This window comes from Corapipo altera, unplaced genomic scaffold (assembly GCF_003945725.1).
Source record: "Corapipo altera isolate COAL_440 unplaced genomic scaffold, ASM394572v1 326, whole genome shotgun sequence".
Lineage (NCBI taxonomy): Eukaryota > Metazoa > Chordata > Aves > Passeriformes > Pipridae > Corapipo > Corapipo altera.
Window position 1 is genome coordinate 1,790,293 of NW_020884945.1, and position 18,147 is coordinate 1,808,439.

An 18,147-nucleotide genomic window follows, 5' to 3' on the forward strand; every position below is an offset into this window, starting at 1 on the left:
ATCTTACATCAGATTTTGCTCCATGTTAAGAAAATAAAGCTTTAATGAGCTCAAATTTTACTTGAGCTGTTCATTCATTGCAGTGACAGTGAGCCCCAGCACAGAGCAAGGCATCATTGTGCTGGGCCCTATAAAGAATTAAATACTGCAAATCGTTCCATTAAAAAAAAAACAAAAAAACAAACCAACCAACCAAACAAAACCAACACAAAAAATCCAAACCAAACAAAAAACCAACAAAACCCAAACACATTACACTTAACTGGAGACTAAAGGAAGGGAGAGAAAAGGGAGAAGCATTTATGCTTTGAGGATATGGGGATTGCAAATTCTCAATTTCACTATCAGGGTTAGGAAAATGTGGCAGTAAAGCAATGCAACCTTATCTCTAAATAAACAAAAAGAGTGGTCAGTCTGCTGATGCAAGACAGACTAAAGAGAACAAGAGAACTATTAAACTATCTTCACTTCTGGGATTCTGGCTATTCTTTTGCAAAGTGAATGGCTTATGCTAATCAGGATGCATCTGAAATGCATCATTCAAGCCTTCTTGTACAAATATAGTTCTTATTTATCCCAAAAGATCCCCACCAGCTGGCCATGTTTGCATACAATGTTAAACCCAACCTCAAGAGCCCGTGCATTATGAGTCATTTTACACTTAAAAACATTAGTTCCCTTCACTGTTCTTGAAGATCCCATGAGGGGATTTTCAGTGGAATTCAACAATAATATACTATATTACCATCCAACCTCCTCCAGCACAAAGAAGTTACAAGTTTTCTGCTGTTTGATGGGTTTTATTTTCCTAACAGTGCTTTTTCTACGGAACATCTTTGGGGAAGGGACAAAAGGATTTGCACCAATCCCTTCTATATGAGTCAAATATTTATGCTATGCCCTCTTGAAGCACTTTCATCTAGTAACCTGTGGAATGTGATCTCCTGACCTTAACACTCAAGCACATCTAAATCAGCTGCCCTTTGAGCTGTATTACAGACTGCAGAGAATTTTTATACATTTGTACTCCAGCCATATGAAAACCTTGTGGTCCAGCTGTAGCATTCTCTGCTACAAAGCTTTAGTCCACAGTGGCCTGAGCGTGCTTCAGGAAAGAGGAACACTTTGGTTCTCCCACATCTGTGGCAGGATCTCATGGTGTGTGTCACCATGCACAGGCAGAGTGGTGAACCACCCTATCAGTACATTAACCAGCCTGCACAACTGAAATAAGTGTCATGGCAAGCCAGGCCCCAGTGATGAGGTGCCAGCACCACTCCAATCCCACGTCCCACTACATGACCCATTTTGCCCACTCCCAGCTTCCTTTCTGCCTCCAGCCTCCTCCCCAGGGCAGGCAGCACTGCCTGCAAAGCATCTCCAGAATCAGAAAGACAAGGAGCTTGGGAGAAGACCAGGCACCCCCTTTCCTCCATCTGTAAATCCCTCGCTTTCCTCAAGAAAAAGAAATTATTCTGTGTTGTGTTTGGGGCTCCCAGGAATGTTTTAAGGAGAGGGGTTACATTGCATGTAAGTGTCCTGGAAGTAAAAGAGAGGGAGACCAAGTGTCCCAGATGAATCTGCATCTTCAACCACGGGACAAATTTTTCCAGGGTCAGCTCATGACCCTATTTCCCTTGAGGAGCAGTCACTGAGGTAACCCTGGTGAAAGTCTGACCCAAAGATTTAACAGGGTCACGGTCCTGATGGTAGGGTTCACGTTTTCATATCAGCCCTGAAAACCAACCTGATGCTGCCCATCACTCACACAGGAGCAGCACAAGGGTGCAGGGAAAGCTCGAGAATATGGTTCTTGTGTTCCCACCCAGATCTGGTAAAAAAGTTCAGTCCACAGAAGAAGTCAAGGGTGGCAGAAAAAAGTGAGACGGCAGCCAAAACCTACACCCTGTCCTCTGCCCCGGAATGGACAGTGGAGAGTCACCTGCCCCAGTCCCCTCATGCTCCACCTCAGCAGAGACTGAGTTATCTGAAGGTCTGGCAGCTCAGAGCATGCTGACTTGTTGCCTCTCCTCTAAGGAAGGAACAGGACACCTTTTCCACTATCTTTTCCCACAGAAATCCCTCCACAGAAGGGGAAGGGGAAAAAAAATTAAAAATGAAAGAGGAATGAGGACCAGGATCAGGATAGACTACAGTGTAGCATTTCCTGTATCATCCACAGGAAAAAAACCAGCAGTGGGGAAGAGCTTGATGTTAAGGCTGGTTTCACCACGTGAACAGGCAGTTCCTCCTGCTGGGGGATGCTGTGTGTTTCCACAGGGAACAATATAATCCTCCCTGACACAAGGAGTCCTACTACCAGCCACACAAAATTCCACAGGTCCTTTCCTTGCAGGAAAGGCCGATAGTGATGAAACTCTGGCCTTTGGGAAGGAGGTATGCGGTTACAGAGCTGGGGGAGAAGGAAAATGACACAATCTCAGCAGTATTATCAGTTGTAAACGAGGACACTTCCAGCACTTGGCCCCTACAGAAAGGAGTATTCTGCAAAATATGTTTCCCTGCACGGAGACTGGGCCTTCATCCAGTTATTATGTGCATGTCTCCAGTGCATTTTCAGTCTTACTTTGAAAAAAAATCTCAAAACAAAGGAAACATCTCCTCATACTCTCTCTGCACAACGCCAAGCGTGTTCCTAGCCATGTTCAGTAATCTGTCAAGGCAGGTTAATTAAAGATCCAACACTTTTACACCTTGTGACACAGTAGTAAAGCACTTAATGTAAAACAAATTCCAGCGTGAAACAAGAAATGCCAACCAATTGTGGCAGCCCTGTTTGCATGTGTGATACATAAAGGCACATACGTGCTCCTCTGTGGAGCACAACAAGCAAAGACAATCTCAACACGTGGATTACAAGCACAATGATTGTGATTATTTTCTCCAACAAAAAGAGCACCACAAGAAGTGCAGCTGCTTTCAAACACAGCCTGACACAAAACCACTTCAGCGACTTCCACCGAGTTTTACTCGATCCAGTTACACTCAAGTACATCTCTATTGATTTGGCAATTTACTACCAGTGGTAGTGGACAAGTGTAATTTTTTTTCTTGCAAGAATTTTGCAAGATGAAAAGTAAACTTTACAGGAAAGAGAAGTGATGGGCAAAAGCTGACAGAGGAGAGCCAATTTAACTCCCAGGTTCAGGCTGATGAATGAATGCAGAGTCCCTTGTGCAGTGAGCACGTCTCTTACCTACTGATCTGCTGAAGACAAAAGGGTTTTCTTCTTTTCAGAAACTGGACACTTGTAGCTCGTTGGGTCAGTCACACAAAGCTTCCCTGCTGCCAAAGGTATTCTTTTTCCCCTCGGGTTTTTGTTGTTGTTGTTTGGTTTTTTTACCCCAGAGAGTAAAGGGCAGAACAGTGGATTCAGCAGGGGCAAAGGGTGGAATTCGAGACTCAACAGGCTGGAGAACTGCAGAGCTCTCTCCAAAAGATGCTGTATTTCAAGGCGCTTTCATTTGCAAATCCTTCTTCATCCTCAGTGTCAATAAAACTAGAGGGGGAGTAAACTTTTTTATCTGTAGAAATACACCGGACTCCACAGAAAGGGGAATGTTATACGAACTGGATTTGTGGCCGGACTTTTTCTTTTATTAAAAATAAATATATTTTCAGACAGGAGACCGAGACAGAAGGGTAAAAATCCAACACGGTCAGCCGGGACCTGCCCGCGGTGCCCGGGGGGAGGATAGCGGTACCTCGCGATCGGCGGAATAAACAAAAAGAAGGAAAGTCGTTGTCCCGGTGGCAGCGGCGCCGCTGTGCTGTCAGCGGCAGCGCGGCGCGGGGCTCCCGCGGCCCCGGCAGGGCAGGGCGGCCCAGGGCATCGCGGGCTCCGCTCGCTCGCTCCCTCCCCGGGTTACCTGTGCGCGGCGGGGCCGGGCTCACGGGCGGCGGCACGGCCGGGACGGACCGGGCAGGGCAGGGCAGGGCAGCTCCGCTCCTTCCGCTGCTCGGGCTCGGGGCCGCGGGACGCGCTCGGCGGGGCGGGCAGGAAGCGACCGCCGGGCCCGCCCCGCCCGCGGCACCGCCCCGCCCGCCGCTATTGTGTGCGGGCACGGAACCGCAGCGTCCTGAGCGCGGAGGGACGCGCGGGGAGCAGCGAGTCCAGCCCCCGGCCCTGCACAGACACCCCAGCAATCCCCCCTGCCCCTCAGAGCGTTGTCCAAACGCTCCAGGAGCTCTGGCAGCCTTGGGGCCGTGACCACTGCCCTGGGGAGCCTGGGCAGTGCCCAACCACCCTCCGGGGGAAAAACTTCTGTCTAATACGCAATTTAAACCTCCCCCGACACAGCTGCAGCCGTTCCTCAGGTCCTGTCACTGGTCACACAGAGCAGACACCGGAGCTGCCCCTCCACTGTCCCACGGGAGGATGTTGTAGACCACAACGAGGTCTCCTCTCAGTCTCCTTCAGGCTGAACACACCAAGTGCCCTCAGCTGCTCCTCACACGGCTCTCTCTCAAGGCCCTTCCCCATCTTCGTTGCCCTCCTTTGGGTGCTCTCGAATGGCATAGTATCTTTCTTACACTGTGGTGCCCAAAACTGCCCCAATATTGCCGGTGAGGCCGCCCTAGTGCAGGGCAGAGTGGGACAATCCCCTCTCGATGCTGGGCCTGATGCCCCTCAGGACCACCCTGGTCCTTCCACAGAGCTGCCCCACCAGTGTCCCCACTGCTCCCCGCAGCTGCTGAGCGCTGTCCCTGCCCTGGGGAAGAGGCAGAGCTCTGGCCCAGCCTGAGTTTCAGCCGTGCTCCAGTCCCAGTGCTCCGCAGAGGGGCTGTAAGGGCTTCACCCTACGAGTCACCCAGGCACCTGTGGGAGCATCCACAGAAGTCAGACCCAAGGTCTCACACCTGACCCACCGAGCCAGTGGAGTGAAACAGGTTTATACCAGTGTACACCAGCCAAGGGGCTGACTCACACACTTTTTCCTGGCCAAATGCTGAAAATAATTGAAAGTGCAGCAAGAACTGATCATGACTAACTGCACACAGGCAGTATATTACAGGAGTTCCCCGTATGTAATGTTCTGCTTAAAACCAAAATGTACATCATGGAATCTTCCAAGGCTCAGCTTATCCTAACAGGAATTATCCACAGACCTCTACCACCCTACCACAGCTGGATTGAATGGTCAGTGTGGGAAGAGGAGGTGGAAGAGACTTCATTTCTTTTCCCCAAATACAACCATGGTTTTGCTTTGTTTCAGCATTTTACCACATAATAAAAGATGATGGCCACGCTCAGAGATATCTTCTGTCTAAGGCTTCAAAGCCTGGGATCACACTGTAGAATTTCAACTTCTAAAATAGCTTATCTTTAAATATGTCACAACCTTTAAAGCAAAGCATGCCTCCCCACTCAAAAGCCAGTAAAAGGACCCCAAAATAATAATAAAAAGAAAGACTTAAGCCAGTCTCCCTCTTTCAGATCTAACAGGAGTTGGGAATGACAGCAATACTGTCAGCTCTGCAGTGGAACCAGCCTCTGCATCAGAGAGGCAAAGCTCTTGCTCTGAAATGGGGTAAGCAACACCAACTTTTCCTTGGCCCATCCCTGTAATCAGGGCAAATTCCCAGCCTAAACAAAGCCGAGATAACAAACTGGTCCTTCAATTGGGACTTACTTGTACACAAACAATGGTACCCTGTCTTTCTCACAATCCACCTCCAGCTTTTGCATATAAAGCAGTAGAATCCTTCCCCAGTGAGGTCACTCCTGTCCTGAACTCAGGAGGAGAATGATCTCCCAGTGACAGCTTTCACTTGGCTCCTGGTCACTAACTTGGAATTTCAAGAAAGAGAGAAACAAAAAAAATGAATGAAACTGTCACAGTGTGTCCACAGCTGATTCAGTACATAGAGCATAACCATGCAAATATGAAGCCCATTAAGTAGTCCCAGTATAACAAGGTGTGGCCATAAGATGCCACCAGTTTCCAAAAGTACTAAAAGTGAAAAAACTGGCCACATGTCAAATCCTTGCACTGTGAAATTCTGCCTTCGTGTGAGGAGACATGACATGATTCAGCCATTTACCTTTTACTTGCTCTGTGCAAACGAATCCTTTCTGACATTCTCAACTCTTAACATTGAAAAGAAGCTCTGGACAAAAGTTCAGGAAGTCAAACTGCAGAAATCCCAAATGCAGAATATATATAAACATCTATTTTTTCGCCTCATAACCGACATTCATTCATTGGAACATTTCACTGGAACAAATGTAGATACACACATGTAACCAGCTCATTGACATCCTGTAACCCTACAGTTTGAAAACGCCAAAGGAAAAGGGCAAGGCAGAAGGAGCTACTGAAGCACATATTTGCTTGGATGCTGTGGGGTAGAGCTGTAAGGGAAATACACAGCTACAGCGAGGGGAAGAGCTAGAAAATGTGCCTCAGTCACACATCCTGTCTCCCTCCCACATGCTCAAAGAAAATATGGGAGCAAAGCGAGAAGGCAGAGTCATCAGGAAAGCACAACTCTTGCTTCATGCAGGCACTGGGAAGGGGTGAGCCTTGCCTGAGGCGTGTTAACCCCAGCTCCTCTGCCGCTGTTTATTCCAGGAGCACTGCTCGCGTTTAACCCACAGCTGGAGATACCAGCACTATCGAACTGCAAAAGAACAAAGCTGCATGAAACCCAAATTCCCTTCCTTACAATACTGTCCCGCTGTATCCTCCCTTCACCCAGCTCCCGCCCAGCGCAGCCCTCAGGAGCTCCAGCGCTCATCTGAACGGCTGCCAGCAGAGGAAGTGAGCGGTTTCCACACACACATCACGCCACAATGTGGGAATTCAGGAAACAACACAAGAAAGGGGTTCCTAATAACTGTTCCAGCGTACTGGGGCCAATTTATGCAATCACACAAAGGTGACAGTAGTTGTGTTAGAAAGCACAGAAGATAAACTCCACATCGGCAACTAAGTTCAAAGCAGGAAAATAAATCTTGGGCTTAGGAGCTGTTTGGATGTGGGAATCGCTCCACCCACAATTTTTTAAGAGGTCGTCCTTCACATTCTTTAAAATTCCTCCATCTTAAACTTCCTCCCTCCAGGAATCACTGTAGCTCTGCTGCCCTTTGTCCCCAGCAGCTGGAGCTCAGGAAGCTGCTGATATTATCCCTCCTGTACAGACACCACCGCTCAGTCCGGCGCTCAGTCAGTGGAGAGGGGCATAAATTAATTTCCATGGATCTCTGCTCTTGGGCCAGTTTAACAGAGCTTTTCTTCTTACACATAAAAGTAAACCCTGAGCAGGGCTCGGAAGTGCCATTGTCTCTTGGGACCAGACAGTACATCCCCACCACCACCAAAGCTGGATGCTCTTTGCCCAGTCTGTAAACACATTGTTGGGTGAAATAAGGACCCTACTGTAAATAGACAGTAATGCAAGAAATAGTAAAAAAGACAAAGAAGAGGAGCTGAGTACATTTACTATGTGAGCAGGAGCAAGGAACAGACATTTCTGAAAAGGGAGATTGTATTTCTTGTCACGGATGCAAAAGTCACAGAATGGTTTTGGGTGGAAGGGACCTTGCCATGGTCAGGGACACCTTGCCATGGTCAGGGACACCTTCCAGTAGACCAGGTTGCTCCAAGCCCCATCCAGCCTGGCCTTGAACACTTCAGGTCGGTTTGACAGACAGATTCGTTAAAGAAAAAGAAGTGAACCAACACATTAGGGGATACAGACCAAAACGAGACTAAAACATTTCAAAACCTGGTAAGAAGCACAAGAAACAGGTGAAGAAAGTACCAAGGTATAGGAGTGGTTTGTCCAAAGTCAGTTCAGTCTGGACTTGGAGAGTCTCTGAGAGTCACAGGGCACAGGCCCTGCCTTGCTGCCCACACATATGGTGAGCCTGGACCTGCAGCACTGCAGCTTTTGCTGCAGTTTTACCACCTGGTTTTAGCACTCAGCCTTCAGGGTGGTCATGGCCATTTCAGAGCCATATGCAGAAGATTTGGTGTTGCTGTTGCATCCAGCCCTGAGCTGTAACAAAGCCTGAAGGACTCCCTCAGGTCCTGCCATTGGGTACAGCTGGAGACCAGCTGTGACTTCTGAAGAGAAACAGAATCCATCTGACAGACACGAGATTGAGGCATGAATTATATGTAAACCCAGTTATCATTCACCAAGATGGCAATGACAGGTATTCACAGACCAACAGCACCAGAAATTACTACCATGAAACTTGACATGCACAAAATCACTAGAAAAATTCTCCTTCTCAAAACACACAAGCAGGAATAGTTACACACTATGCACTCCTCTGGCCTTCACTGATTGCTGTGTCTTTCTACACAAATGTATTATTTTGCCCATTCTATATAATCAAACTTTGATGACCACATAACTTCTCGGAGGGATGTAACTGATACAGAAACTTTTGCACAGCCAACTTAATATCCTGTCTATATTGTGATTTAATTTGTAACACAGCTCCTGCTCATCTAAGGTTTTGCACCCTACTGCCTGTGAAGATTTTCAAAAGTATGTCAGCTTGGGAGGTACCTCTAATGGAGTGTAACTCAAGTGCAGCATGGTTCCTGGGAGAAGAAAGGGCCTGCACAGGAAGGGGCAGAAAAGGAACAGCTTACACAGTGAAATGCAATATAGAGGTCAGCAGTCTCATGTCACCCGTGAGGTGATTGATCAGGTACCACCTGTAAGGAGAATTATTCTAACTGCTGAACTCTGGCCCCTTTCTATGCAGAATTTCAGAAGAAAGACGTGTAACCAGGAGAGTGATAAACAACTGCCAACTATGAAAAAATAAACGTCTCGGCTTTGCCCTAAACACATTCACACCCCAGTGCCCCACAGCTAAATGTACTTGGGGCAAAATAAGGACAGCAGGGTTAGTCTGGACACAGGGATTTCCCTCCAAGACACTATTCTTCTCCCAAAGAGGGTTCTGTAAGCTGTTAACTAATGTCTATTATATATTAACAACCTTGATGTAAAAAAGTTGACCATCTCCCTTGCTTACCTGCACTCTTGCCTCTCATGTCTCTTTAAAAAAATCTGCTGAAATGAATGAAAAGATTCCTTCAACGTCCAGTGGATTCAGACCAGAGTAAACCCTTAAGAGTAAGACATGGAGGCCCTGGACTTCAACATAGCATTTGTTTGGCCTCAGTGACTAAAGAACGATGAAATTAGACAAGAACAAGATGCACAGCAGGTTCTGCAGCAAAAAACAGACTTGATAATCCTGATATTGCAATGATCATAAAGACTGTGAGGGGACAACCACGGCTGATTTAAACCAAAAAGCCTAACCTCTTCCAAGTGTCCAGGCCTTGCAATGCTGCAACTGTATTGATAAACACCATGGGGATGGGGGAGAGGGGGTGCTTTTTGATTTTTAAGCTCTTGCAACTTCTTTTTAATGCTGATGTCAAGCAGACTCAGGACTGAGAAATGAAAGAGGTCCAACCAACAGTAATCTTTGGCTGGAAGCAAACTTCCATAGCCTGTGAAGTTTAAAGGTATGGTCTCAGTGAAACACTGAGTGCCATACACATGCTAGAGCTCTACGAATTGTAGGAGCAGGACCATCTTCCCCCAGCACAGAGAAGCTGTACTGAAGAGTAAACAGCTTATTTTGAACATGAAATTAAAGAACAGAAATTAAAGGAGAAATAATTTTATGAACAAAAAAGGTCAACACATTGGAACAAAACAGATTAATTTCTGTTAAATGACTGCTTCAAAAAGTGGCAATTAGAATTTTTCTGAACATAGTTGTGGTCCTAAAAACAATCCTGTAGTAAGCTACAAAACTACTGATAATTAGAGACAGCAAGGTATCAAGTTACAGGTAATTGATTAACATTTTGTTTTCACATAAATGAAAAACTAAAAATAGAATTATTGAACAAAGTCTGATTAGATTTTAGAATCGAATTCAGAAGCTGCTGCCACATTCTTGAAGAGCCACAGCACTCTCTGCTGGTGATCTTTGTTCAATAGTTATTGAGAGAAAAATGAGGAATGAAAATGCATTATGTTCTTGATATGAAATGCCATTTTTTTTAAATGGATGATTAATTAGATCTTGGAGCTAGATATGTTTTTGGAAACAACACAGTCATTACTAAGAACTGCACTTACAATGGGCAATCATCACTCACTGAAATAAATTTCACTGTCACAAATAAACTTTTGATGTACATGCTTCTCTCAGCAGAAAGCACTTCTGTGGTGCTGTAGCACAAAGACAAGCTGGTATGAGAAATTCTCATAATGCCAAATCCTTAGGCTCCACCCTGACTTTCCATCAATTTTAGAGTCATGCCAAGAAAAACAGCTCTCCTTAAAATTAAGTCCTAGTACAGCTCCAGCATCTTCCCCGACAGGAGTCACAGTGGAAATGCTGCTGCTTTAATCAAAGCAAACCTGCTCCCAAACCTGTCTCTGTTCCACCCTTTGCCAGGAAGCTGGAAAGGCTTTGATTTCCTCTCCCCAGGATGCACCCAAGCCTTGTCCACACCTCTCCTGGACTACCTTACCACACCTGAGCCTGCACAGGGACAAACAGACCAGCAGCAACAAAATAAACCTGAGGCCAAGTACCCAGCTGACAGGTGTCCCAGTTCCCAAACTGCTCAGATCAGGGTAAAAACTGGCAAACTGAATCCGTGTGCAGCTCATGGAAGTGTGGGAAACAAAAGAGACAATGTGAAGGACAGAGTATTCATTAGCAAAGGGCTTGAGTTTCTTGGCTTTTGCCATCTGCTTCCCAAAGGCCATTTTTCAAGGTAGCTTTTTGTTCTTTAGTTTCAAATGTACTCATGGAAGGACATCATACTCCTTCTTAGCTGATGAACTAAAGCTCAGTACACACTGAAGGGCTTAAAAGAATTGTCTTTAAAATCCCCGGGGGCAGGAGGGGAAAGCAATGTCAAAGATGAGGTTTTTCTGCTGGACTACAGTGGGATTTGCATCAGATTTGCACCTGACAAAACTGATCTAAGGACCTCAGCCAGCTCCCCAAATATTCATTTACACTATGGTATTAAAGACATAAAGAAATCCAATGTTTACCAAAAAACAATACATGAGAGTTCAGAATGCAGTCCTATGAACCTGAGTCACAGCAAAGCCAGGGCTCAGCTCTGCAGGGCTGGGCTGGACCTGCCATCACAAGGACCTTTCAGTACCTGCAAGGCACTCAGGAGCTTCATAATGAGGATGGCTTCAAGTACTTGGGATGCTGAAGAGATGCTTTGGGAAAAGGGGTCCCAGTCATTCCCAGGTCATTCCTGAGGTCTCTGGTTTTTCCACCTAAAGGGACAGAGTTGGCCCTCTGAGCAGGCAGAGGGTGCAGCCACAGCTGCATTAAATGGCGTGGGAGCAAGAGCTCCCAAAGCCCCGTGGTGGGTCTGTACCCCTCCATCACATGGGAGACATCTGGAGCAAGACTATGAATCCCCTGGTGCCCAGGCCAGGATTCTGAAAGCAGCTTCATGTCTGGTAGGACATAAATATCACCTCAGGATCTGCTTCATTATGTCCCCACATATAAGCCAAATTTTGAAAATCTGACCTTTGCTTCTTCAGAAAAATCTGAATTTTGCTAATTCTGGAACTGGTGTAGTGCTCAATCCAGAAACTGCAGCGATTACGGTGAAGTTCTGGAAGTTCAAACAGGGGGTCAGAAATTGAAACCCAGGGCCTATTTCACTGTTTCAGTCAGTAGATATTTGAATATTCAGTGCAGCAAGATACACAGCACTTTCAACCATTTTTCTTTAAGAAGTAAAAAGTGGGAAGAACAGAGAGAGAGAAACTGCAGAAACAGCTTAGAGCCTTAAAAGGAATACACACAGTGGTAAAAAAAAGTGAGTTTTAACATAGTCGTAAGTCAAAGTCAGGAATAATTGTTGTAATGCATTCTGCTCCTGACAAATCTCAAATTTAGAAGAGCTTCACATCTGCTGAGAGTCCCAAGAAACTTTTTAAGCATTCAGGGCTCACCGACACTTGGCAGAGTAGGACAGAGTGACAGCCAAATGCCAAACACAGCTCCCAAACACTGCAGGGGGAACAGACATTCCTGCCTGAGGGATCGCAGCAAGTTTCCCGTCACAGAAAAGGACAAAAGGTTTAAAACCTGAAGTTTTCTACTTTTCAGGGAAGTTAATATTGTGGACATAACAGCACCCAGCAAGAGATCAGTGCTCTACAAGGATGAGAAGATGCTCAAAGCCTTGAGAACCTGAGTAACTACAGGAAATTACCATGATTACTTTTTTAATGTTATTAACTATACATGCCAGACTGCTCCTAAATATTCTCTTCCCACATTTCTACCCACACCTTTACCTTAGTACCATAGGAATTCTGTATTCAGCTCTGTCCCTTGATCATTAATGCACAGACTCCTAAGCTTCAGACTTCAAAGCAGTGCACGGCTAAGAGTCACAGGCACAGGACTGGGACAGTGTCAAACTCTCCCTCCACCTTCTGTTTGACTTCACCATACAAACACCTCCTTCTACAGGAAAGCCACTGATTTATGTGGGGCTTTCCACAGATTAAGTTAATAAGGGAACCCAACAGTGCTTCACCTCCTTCCACCTTCCAAACGCTGGAAAATCAAAGGAAATGGGAATGTCTCCTGGGGTCAGAGAAAAACATGAGCACTCCACAAATATGCAAGGGAAGAAACCAAAGGCTTCATTGTGTGGATATGCACTTCTCCAGGAGCCCTCTACCCTTCTCCTCCCTCCCATAAGTCGCATATAATGTTCTTAGGGAAACCTGGTTCAACTGCAAGGCCTCACCCACACTGATCATCACCTACAACGGTGGTGCTTTAGTTTTATTCCTGATTTTTCTGTTAGATTTTTCTTTCCTTTGTCCCTCACTACTTTCTTCTGTTCCAACCCTCCCTCTTTCTGCTTCTCAAAACGTCTGCATTCCCTGCTTATTTCTGCAGATTCTCTCCTCTCATCTGTAGCACATTTCCAGCACCACCATCATTACTCAAAGCTCCAGTCAGGCCCCACTGCTCAAAGCTTCCAGCACATGAGAAAGAATTACACTTAACACAATACAAATGAAGAAATTACAGTGCAGATATATCAAGATATAGGTCTCTACAAGACCTAGGGGACCTAGGGACTCATTTTAAAGTAACTTGCAATCAGCCTTCCTTTGAGCTACATTTGAAAATTACACCAGCATTCCCTGGCAAAGATTAAGCCCCATCAGGGTCAGGCAGAACAGCAGTCTGGGCTTTTCCAGCTTGATTTGTAGCTGTTCTTATATCACCAACTTTCAAGGAAATTACACACCACCAGACTAACACAGGTGCAGTTCTTTAGTGGTAAGAAAGCTGCTACAGGTCATCAGATGCAGGAATTTTCATCAACAAGATGTGCCTGCTCTGAGCTGTCAGACATTGCAATGGTACAGTGGGAGAAGTGTTGTAGATACACACACTTCAAAGTGCCTTCACCGCTCTCACTGTCCCTCATAAAACACTGGGCTAAAGCAAAGTACTGATGCAGATGGTGTAACAGAGGAATGATTTACTTTCTGAGAAGGTGAAATGTAAAGCCCAACTCAGAAATTTCTCTGCCTAATGAGAACGTTGCAATTAGGTCATCACTGAACACTGTGTAACCGCAAATCGGAGCAAAAACATTCCCACAGAATAACTAATATGTGACAGGAGGTATTTGGAATGAGAACAAGATTTCATCCACGTAGCCCTGCTGCTGAATTATACAGATAAAGAGCAGCCCTGAGATAGCCAGCTCCCCACACACAGGTGTCGGGATACACAGACCCAGTTTAGCAATCGAGAGCCTAAATTCCCAAACAGGAAAGTTCATGTCCGACTTTGATGAAATCTGACAAGGCATTCAGAGCAAGTTTCAGGGTCAGAACTCTATTTAGGTCATGGATGAACTGGATCCAGGCTACAATCTTCTTTATATCTCTTGGACTCTGGTATGAGCAATGCTTCTAATTTCCAAACCCTATTTCTGCTAAAAAAATCCAATCAGTTCTATGCCCAACCCTGCTCAGCTCAGGCTGGACATTCTGGTAAACACGAGACCTGTATTCAAATGACAAGATAAGGGAACAACAGAACAGTCTCCAGACTGCTTTGGTCACTGAAACACCCTGCACTTGGTCCTGCACTTGGAAGTACCTGTTGCTGGGGCAGACAAGTCAGGAGAGGGAAGATTTGTGGGATAATGGGATACTCTTCTGATCAGGGAGATTAGGTTAGAAGGCCATGCCTTGTAACCTAATTTTTCATGTTTGATGAAAAATTATCATTAAAAAGTGGAGTAAAAATGAAAGACGAACTAAAGCGGAATTTGCTATTTTATACTGCATTAGAGCTGAAATGAGGATCATTTATCAGAGGCAACACTGAAAATTTTAACCTGAAAATTGAGTGGGGATCTTCTTGATGCATCTCATGATGGGAGAGTGCAGGTGGGAATGCCAAGGACCAGAGTCTGGGCCTGGATGTTGTGAGAAGTCCAAACAGCCTGCCAGGAGCCTAAAATACGAAAGTGCTGGGCTGTCCCACCACGTGCTGGACATTGGTGGGAGTCTGGCTGGTTACAGCACCAAGAAAAGCAATGAGTGTCTGGGATCACACAAGTCCCTGTGTCCACCACGGCTCCTCCACATCAAAGATTTGGCCTTCCAAGCACTCACCTTCCCCAAAAAGTACCCTGGAATTGAGGCAGAGGGGATTTGAGCTGCTTAGACCATGTGGCAAATACCACGGTGAATATTCATGGCCCTACCCGACTCAGCCTAAGGAAAGGCCTGAGGGCAGAGGGAGCAGCAGGGATGGCCAGAGCCAGAGCCTCGAGGGGGCTGGGGTAGGATCCCACTCTCCACAAGGCAAAGCCTTTAACTCTTCGGGGATTATCACCCTCGGACTGGCATTCTGCTCTCTCAGAGATCAAAGCAGGAGGATTTGGAGACGTTCCTATTAATTTGGAGTTGGGTCAGGTGCGGATGAGCTCCTGTGGGACCGGGACGAGCGCGGGAAGAGGAGGGCAGAGCAGGGGCCATCTCCCGCAGCTGGGGCAGAGGCCCCGGGCTGTGGGTAACAAAACAGCGCCTGCACTGTCCGGACTTGAAAATGGAGCTGGGAAGGGGCAGGATGGCTCTGCGTCCCCTTCGCACCGACCCCGCCGTCCCCACTGCCACACACGCCCAACAGCCGCCACAGCCCCTCAGCGCCGCTTCCCCACGACCAGACTCTCCCCAGACCACCGGGGGTGCCCGCGGCGACCCCCGAGCAGTGTCCGTGGTCCCGGGGGCTGCGGGATGACCCACCGAACCGCCCCACAGCAGCCCTGGGAGGAGGACATCTCCGTCAGGGCAGCTCCCCTCCCCGCCTCGGGGGGACCGTCCGGGCGGTGCGAGGAGGGGACGGCGCCGGCCTTCAGCCCCCTCGGAGCGGCCTCGCCCGGCGGCCGCAGCCTCCGCTCCGCTCTTACCCCGCGGGCGCCTGCCCCGGCGGCCGCCCGCTCATCCATCCTGCGCCGCTCCCCTCCGGGCTGACAAAGCCGGCATGGCAATGAGGGACACCGGGGAGCTCTGGGAAGTGCCCACCCCAGATCCAGTGATTAACTTTCACCAGGCGGCTGCAACTACGGCACCCGGCATCCCCCGCCGGCCGCGCTGCGGTGGCGGCCGGGAGCTGTAGTTCTGCCCGCCCGGGCCAGAGCGGCCTTGGCTCGGGGGAGCCGCCGCGGGCAGCCACGGCTTGAGCGAGGAGGAGTCCCAGAATCGATTAGGGTGGAAAGACCTCTGAGATCATCGAGTCCAACCTGTGCCCGATCCCCACCTTCTCACCCAGCCCAGAGCACTGAGTGCCACGGCCACTCCTTCCTTGGACACCTCCAGGGATGGGGACTCCACCACCTCCCTGGGCAGCCCCTGCCAATGTTTAATCACTCTTTACATGAAGAAATTCCTCCTGATGTCCAACCTGGCCCTCCCCTGGCACAGCTGGAGGCCGTTCCCTCTCCTCCTGTCCCTTGTTCCCTGGGAGCAGAGCCCGACCCCCCCCCGGCTCCCCCCTCCTGTCAGGGAGTTGCAGAGCCAGAAGGTCCCCCCTGAGCCTCCTTTTCTCCAGGATGAGCCCCCCCAGCTCCCTCAGCCACTCCTGCTGCTCCAGTCACTTTCCAGCTCCGTTCCCTTCCCTGGCCACACTCCAGCCCCTCAATGTCATTCCTGAACTGAGGGGCCCAGAACTGCCCCCAGGATTCAAGGTGCAGACTCACCATTGCCAAGTACAGAGGGACAATCACTTCTCTGGTCCTGCTGACCACACTATTCCTGAGAGGCCAGGATGCCATTGGCCTTCTTGGACACCTGCTTTTAATGTTTCTTCTACAATATTTCTAACTAGGACCATTCCTTGCCCCAGAAAGATTCTCAACAAAAGCAGTAAAAATGTAAAAGCCAGACTGTCAAAGATTCATGTCTAGAAAGGTTGCCATGTCAAAATAATTTAGGAAGACCAGTATGACTCCAGAGGATATAAAATTTAATAAGAAATTTCTAGATGCCTTAAGAACATTTTAGCACCTGGCAATAGTCAGGTGCTAAAAGGTATTAATAGGTAAAGCTTAAAAAAATCTGGAAACCCTGTCACTCAAGTAATCAGCAGCTGGTCATTAAGTGTACAGCTCTTGTGATCTCATGTTGAAGTGTTTCATCCATTTTTATTTACAACCCGTAAAGTATCTCTCTGGCCATGCAAGGTTTGCTGTGTTAAGCACACAGAACAATGCATAAAACAAGCCATGTGGAAATAAAAGGACATTTTAGAGATGCGAGTACGAAGCCTCCAAAGTCAGGTGGAAAAATGCTTTTAAGCAGACATGTCTCTGTACTCACAGAACATTATTACTCTTTGCTGGTTTTGATTAAAGGCAGCTTTGTTTTGTTACTTTGGATGAAGAGAGGAAAAACCCAGCAGAGTTAGTGGCCACACACCAGCTTCCACTGTAAACATGCAGAAGGGAGGGATGGAGGGAAAGGCTGTTACTGCTCCATGGGAATCCAGCAGCATGGGGGCATAAGAGTGACACAAAAATGGGCTATGCTGTCACAAGGCCTTGTTTGCATAAGCAAGACAAGGAGAATGTATTAAAAAACATGGTGGAATGTTTGTTTTTGTAGTACTTGATTTCCAAAATCCAGTCTTTTTGTGGCTGACAAGCTCCCTCCTTTCTTTGCCTCGTTCCTGCAGCTGTCGGGGGTCTGCACTCCCGCCTGGGGAACACGAGTACAGCAAGCAAGCCCTCCCAGAAAAAACCTGAATCATTCATGCACAATCAGACAATGCTTGGAAGAGACACAAAGGATGGGAGGAGGAGGAAACCACGGCGCTGTAGTCATTTGCATTATTTCTAGTTTCTTTGCAATAGTCACTTTCAGCTGTAAAATGTAACAATTATGTATTTCATACTTGTTTCACCACTACTGGGCTTTAATTTGGATCTCACCATGAACAAGTAAAATCTGGCCAATAGGTTGTGACTGTTGAAACGTGTGCTTTTATTTTGTTTTGGTAGAATCAGGTACATTCATAGAAATTAACTTAAAAGTACAGTCTGTGTTGTGGCCTCACATTCCCTCCATGGTTCATCCTGGCTGCTTTATATTGTGCAAAATCTCATGGGAAGAAACACCACCACTGCAGGGGATACACTAGGAATCAAAACAGGCCATCTATCACTGCTTCCACACCACTCCTCTTGGATCCAGCAGGAAGACACACCAGTTCAGCTGGAGCACTGCATCTCCTCACAGCTCTCGGGAGCAGAGCTGTGCCTGCTGACATTGTCCAAACCCAAAGCCAGGCTGAGGCTGAAGAAGTCTCAAGTTTGGTTTAGAGCCACCCTGTGCTCACATTTGGGTCCTGCAGCAAGCACAGGAGCCAACACATGACAGCCAATATGGGAATGCAGCACAGGACCCATGTTGGTGGGCTCCCACTGACAGTCCCTGTGGCTCTGCATGTGCTTTAAGCCACACTCAAACCTCACTGTCCAACTGTGCAGTTTAACTTTTAGTGCTTTTAGGACCACAAACTTGAGCAAAGGCTCA

The 18,147-nt window shown here is 47.3% G+C and overlaps 1 protein-coding gene across 3 annotated transcripts in view; it reads right to left on the minus strand.

The window, feature by feature from the left end:
• AMOT (angiomotin) overlaps positions 1–15,699 on the minus strand; it is a 59,943-nt gene extending 44,244 nt beyond the window's left edge. For 2 of the 3 annotated variants that reach the window (XM_027662329.1, XM_027662332.1), the window contains exon 1: positions 15,525–15,699. The gene's annotated coding sequence lies outside the window, so the exon portion shown is untranslated. Of the gene's footprint in view, positions 1–3,217; positions 3,872–15,524 lie in introns of those variants that run through there. The other variant, XM_027662330.1, reaches the window with a different exon arrangement.
• Positions 15,700–18,147: the final 2,448 nt, after the last annotated feature.